Genomic DNA, 6,560 nt, shown 5'->3' on the forward strand with positions numbered 1-6,560 from the left:
AGTTTCGTTTAGCATGGCTAGTTGTGATTTATAAATAATATCCAAACGTATCTCCCCCGGAGATAGTAATTACCCATTCTGTTTTCCCACGGAGTAATGGGTCAAAGGTGTTTCTCCCAAAGTTGGTAGTTTGTTCGTGTCCCTCCGCGGGACGCATGCTTTTAGTGTGTGAACTCACCTTGGGTTGCTCGGCAGATTAGGTCACTTGTCAAACACGTTGGTCACCACGTCCTATCATGGTTACCGGTATAGGTCAGGTTTGGTGTACAAGCATTCACGTAAAAACTTACACGTAACTAACACGTTGCACGCATACAAGTAAACAGTCATGGGGTTATTGGGCCGGCCCTAACATTCACACATTCAAACAGTAACACGTAGATCAGTCAACAGTTAGCCCATATTAAACACATTATGGCCCAATAACCAAAATGGACAGCCCAGTCGCAACCAGGTGATCTCGAGTCGCAACCAGGAGGTCTCGGCTTGTCACGCTGTGGTTGCGAGTCGCAACCGTCGTAGTCTCGGGTTGTCACGCTATGGTTACGAGTCGCAACCGTCGTAGTCTCGAGTCGCAACCGTTGCGGTTTCGAGTTGTCATGCTATGGTTGCGAGTCGCAACCGTGTGGTCTCGAGTTATCTCGCTGTGGTTGCGAGTCGCAACAGTGTGGTTGCGAGTCGTAATGCTGTCCCTTTCTTGTTCACGTGCAGATGCAGATACATCAGTCCAATTTGTACTATGTATTCAGGCCCAAATCGGGAAACAGCCAATAAGGTTTAACTAACAACTTACCCAAACTATCTATTAATCAAAAATGGATCAAATCCTAAGGGTTTTCACATATTCAACCATTATTCAACATGTTCATAACAAGTTCATCAATTTTAGGGTTTTCATGTTAAACATAACCACACATTTTTAAACCGAAAATCACATATTTTTAACAAGATCATTTGCGAGAACAAGAAAACATACATTTTGTAGCCGAAATCTTATGTTCAACAACATCATTTTGCAAGAAACAATGAAGCATAGTTTGGTTGGCCATAATCATTCTTAAACTACCATTTTCTAGCCATTTTAAACATGTTACAAGTATTTTACACATAATGGTTTACACATATAGTGAAACTCACAAATCAACCTAAAATCATGCATAACAATTCTAACTAAACATTTGCTAGTTCACTTAATACACATAAAACACACATAAAATAATCACTAACCGGTTGTGAAAAAGGAGCCGAAGACAAAGAAAAGGAACCGAGAAGATGGAGTGTCCGAGTGATGATCTTGACCGAGTTTCTTGTCCGAGATCCTTGAGCTTGAACCGAAAGTTGGGAGAGAAAGTGGTGTTGTTGAGGGTTTTCTAGTGAGAGGGAAAGGAGTGTTTGTGTTTGTGTAAAATGAAGGAAGTGGGGGAAAGGTTGGGATTATATACCAAGTATCAAGTAGGCTAAGGGGGTTTCGGCCCAAACCGGTTACGGCCCAAGAGGCCCACTCGAGACCGAGTGGCCCACTCGCAACCGAGTGGTTGCGAGTCATGGTCTCGACTCACATACATATATATATAATACGTACATACAACACACATTATGCAAATAAAGATCACGTTTTCATTTAATAACATATATATATACACAAACCTATTACAAGGTGTTCGTTCGGAAAAACCTAGAGTGTCACATTATCCCCAAGTTTTAAGAACTTTCGTCCCGAAAGTTAAGGCAGCCACTGCCAAGCTAGCGTGTTTCAACGGGGTGTCACATCATCCCCCCGTTAGTTTGGAATTTCGTCCCGAAATTCAGTTGTAGCTTTAGTGCTGGGGTTTTCGTTTGGGAACAACTGGGGATACTTGGATTTCATCTGGTCTTCCCGCTCCCAGGTAAACTCTGGGCCACGTCGTGAGTTCCAACGAACTCGCACGAGAGGTATCTGGCTACGTTTGAGGGTTTTGATCTCTCGATCCGTGATCTCAATCGGTTCCTCAGTAAAGTGTAGCTGTTCATCAATAGTGAGTTCCTTGAAAGGAATTATGAGTGTTTCATCTGACAGACACTTCTTTAGATTAGACACGTGAAAGACATTGTGCACTGCACTCAGCTCTGCAGGCAAGTTCAATCTATAAGCAACCTTACCGATTTTCTCAGTAATTTCGAATGGTCCAACATATCGCGGATTCAGCTTGCCTCGTTTACCGAAACGAACCACACCCTTCCAGTGTGAGACTTTAAGTAGAACCCGGTCCCCGACCTGGAATTCTAACGGTTTCCTACGCTTATCAGCGTAGCTTTTCTGACGGTCACGAGCTGCCGCCATGCGTTGTCTGATCTGGGTAATCTTTTCCGTTGTATCTACCACCAGTTCTGGGTCTGTGAGTTGACTATCACCGACTTCCGCCCAGCAAAGAGGTGATCGGCATTTACGACCGTACAATGCCTCAAAAGGTGCCGTCTGAATACTAGTGTGGTAGCTGTTGTTGTAGGAGAATTCCACCAGCGGTAGATGCTTCTCCCAGTTCTTGCCAAAATCGATCACACATGCTCTAAGCATGTCTTCCAGGGTTTGGATGGTGCGTTCAGACTGCCCATCCGTTTGTGGGTGATAAGCGGTGCTCATGTCCAAGCGTGAGCCAAAGGATTTGTGCATAGCTTGCCACAACTCGGAAGTAAAACGAGCGTCTCGGTCGGAAATAATAGAAGTTGGAACCCCGTGTCTCGAGACTACTTCCTTTAAATAGATTTCTGCCAAGGTAGAAAACTTGTCTGTTTCCTTAATGGCCAGAAAGTGTGCAGACTTAGTCAATCGATCTACTATCACCCAAATAGTGTCATTCCCGCGTTGGGATCTAGGTAACCCCGTAACAAAATCCATGGAAATTTGCTCCCATTTCCACTTCGGGATTTCGGGTTGCTGGAGTAGGCCTGCTGGTTTCTGATACTCAGTCTTGACTCTTGCGCAGGTTAAACATTTGCTAACGTATGCTGCTATGTGGGCTTTCATGCCAGGCCACCAGTAAGTGGTCCTTAAGTCGTGGTACATCTTATCTGAACCAGGATGTACTGAATAACGGGACTTATGGGCTTCGTCCATCACAAGCTCTCGTAGATCTCCGTAAAGTGGGACCCAAATGCGTCCTGCCACATAGTAAGCGCCGTCTTCTTTTTGCTCTAGTCGTTGTCTCGATCCTCGCAGGGACTCAGCCCTGATGTTTTCCGGTTTCAGAGCTTCAATCTGAGCATTTCGAATCTGGGTAGGGAGATTAGACTGGATAGTAAGTTGTAACGCTCGCACGCGCTTGGGCGTAGTGTCTTTTCGGCTGAGGGCGTCTGCCACGACATTGGCCTTGCCCGGATGGTACTTGATGGCGCATTCATAATCATTCAGGAGTTCGACCCATCGACGTTGTCGCATGTTTAATTCCTTTTGCTTGAAAATATGCTCGAGACTCCTGTGATCGGTGTAAATGGTGCACTTGGTACCGTACAGGTAATGTCTCCATATCTTAAGCGCAAAGATCACTGCTCCTAGTTCCAAGTCATGCGTAGTGTAGTTCCTTTCGTGCGTCTTAAGTTGTCGAGAGGCGTAAGCAATAACCTTGTCGCGTTGCATTAACACACAACCGAGCCCATGGATGGATGCATCACAGTAAACCACAAAGTCGTCAGTTCCTTCAGGCAACGAGAGAATAGGAGCACTACAGAGGTTATCCTTTAGTTTCTGAAATGCGGTTTCCTGAGCTTCACCCCATTTATAAACCATACCCTTCTGAGTAAGAGCCGTGAGAGGCTGAGCAATCTTTGAGAATCCCATGATAAATCTTCGATAGTATCCCGCTAGTCCCAAGAATTGGCGGACTTCGGTCGGAGTCTTAGGGGTAGGCCAATTCTTTATAGAGTCGATCTTAGCTGGGTCGACGTGAATTCCATCCTTGTTAACCACGTGCCCAAGGAAATGGACTTCTCGAAGCCAGAAGTCGCATTTCGAGAACTTGGCATACAGTTGCTCATTGCGAAGGAGTTCGAGGATAAGGCGTAGGTGCTGTTCATGCTCTTCCTGACTTTTCGAGTAGATCAGGATGTCGTCGATAAACACAATCACAAATTTGTCGAGGTAAGGTTTGCACACTCGGTTCATGAGATCCATGAATACCGCGGGCGCGTTGGTCATTCCAAAGGGCATAACGAGGAATTCATAATGACCATAACGAGTTCTGAATGCAGTTTTGGAGATGTCTTCATTACGGACCCTTAGCTGATGATAGCCTGATCGCAGGTCAATCTTAGAATAGTAGCTCGATCCTTGCAACTGATCGAATAGGTCGTCGATTCGCGGGAGAGGGTAACGATTCTTGATGGTAACCTTGTTCAGCTCACGATAGTCAATGCACATTCGGAACGTGCCATCTTTCTTCTTAACAAAGAGTACCGGTGCTCCCCAGGGTGATGAACTAGGGCGAATAAACCCTTTATCCAAAAGTTCCTGTAGTTGAGTAGAGAGTTCTTTCAATTCTGCGGGGGCTAGTCGATAAGGCGCACGAGCTATAGGTGCTGCTCCGGGAGCTAGCTCGATTTGGAATTCGACCTGACGGTGGGGAGGGAGTCCAGGTAATTCCTCAGGAAATACCTCAGGGTAGTCACGCACTACTGGAAAATCTTCAATCCTCTTTTCCTTCTCTTGCGTGTTGGTAACAAGTGCTAAGATAGCGGTGTGCCCTTTTCGTAAACACTTCTGGGCCTTCAAGAATGAGATAACGCCGGAGATTTCTCCACCTTTGCCACCTTGTACGATGAGGGGTTTGCCAGAACGGCGGGGAATACGAACTGCTTTCTCTTGACAGAGGATCTCAGCGTGATGCTTGGATAACCAATCCATACCGATGACGACGTCGAAGCTTCCAAGGGTAACAGGGAAAAGATCGATGCTAAACGTCTGACCAGACAATTCTAGTTTGCAGCCTTTGATAACATGTGAGGCCTCGATGTTTCTACCATTCGCTAACTCGACGATATGATGTGAACTTAGTAACGAAAGCGGACGCTTAAGCTTCTTACTAATACGTAGGGACACATAACTAGCATCGGCTCCAGAATCAAATAATACAGAAACATAACGATCATCGAGTAGGAACTTACCCGCCACGACATTGGGGTCATTCCTCGCTTCACCAGCTCCAATCACAAAAGCCCTTCCTCTAGCACCATTCCCAGCGTTGTTGTTCTGATCGTTGTTTCCAGCTCCCTGATTGTTGTTGCGGTTCTGGTTCAGTTCAGGGCAATTCTTCTTATAGTGCCCCTCAGCTCCACACTGGAAGCAACCCTTAGCGTTCCCGTGATGTTGTTGCTGCTGGTTCTGCCCCACGGGACGTGGACTCCTACAGTCCTTGGCCTCATGCCCCATTTTGTTACATCGCTGACACTGGCTTTTCCCACAAGGCCCACTGTGATGTCGATTGCACTTGTTGCACTTGGGGTGGTTACCGCGATAGCCACCCTGTTGTTGAGTGCCCTTGTTGTTTTCAGTTTTCCTTTGCTGTGCTGGGGCCTGAGTGGGGTTAGCATCCTTGCTTTGATTTCCTTCCCACTTACGCTTGTTGTCACTAGAACTCCCGACAGTAGCACTGATCCTTTTGGGCAACCTGCCCTCTTCTACGGCCTGATCAGTGAGTTTGTGAGCAAGTCGAACGATCGGCTGAATGGCAGTGAGGTTGGCTGAAGTTACATGGCTTCGAATTTCTGGAGCCAAACCCTTAACGTACAACTCGATTCTTCGATACATAGGTCGAGACATGTTTGGGCAAAGAGCAGCATAGTCATTGGACAGTTTGGTGTAGGTTTCAATCTCTGACCCAACCATCTTAAGCGCATAGTACTCGTTCTCAAGTTTGTGGATGTCATCCCGGTGACAGTACTCCTCCTTAATCATGTCCTTGAAATCCTCCCATGCCGTAGCATTAGCAGTTTCCAATCCAAACATCTGAATTTGCGCCTTCCACCAGGAAAGCGCACTTCCTTCAAGCGTAGCAGTAGCAAACTTCACCCAATTCGCAGGGGGACACTCACAGACAGCAAAGACAGCTTCAACTTTCTCAATCCAATGCAGGAGACCTATGGCACCCTCAGTGCCATTGAAAGGGAGAGGCTTGCAATCCATGAAAGTTTTGAAGGTACACACGGGTGGTTGCGCAGGTGCGTGCTGACCTGTTCGTGAGAAGCGAAGCGTATAGGTTTAGGGATAAAAGGCGATGTGGCGATAGGATCTAAACATCCTAGGATATCGAGTTTACCTCCAGGGTGAGCTGCGAAAGCTGCAGCCACCGTGTTAAGCAGGTTAGTGAATTGAGCCTGAGTCATGTTGATGTTTCCCCTTCCGCGTCCACTCATTGTCTTCATAACCAGAAAACACAGTATGAGTGTGAGGTCGTAATGTAGCGAGAACGAGATAGAAGTGAGAGGTGTATCTATCTAATTAGGCACACTAGTACGTATAGTAAAACAGGAAACATAGGGTAAGCAAACAAGTAAACACTGGTCCGAGCTATGAGGTCAATGTGTCGAGC

Source organism: Helianthus annuus, chromosome 17 (assembly GCF_002127325.2).
Source record: "Helianthus annuus cultivar XRQ/B chromosome 17, HanXRQr2.0-SUNRISE, whole genome shotgun sequence".
Taxonomy (NCBI): Eukaryota; Viridiplantae; Streptophyta; class Magnoliopsida; order Asterales; family Asteraceae; genus Helianthus; species Helianthus annuus.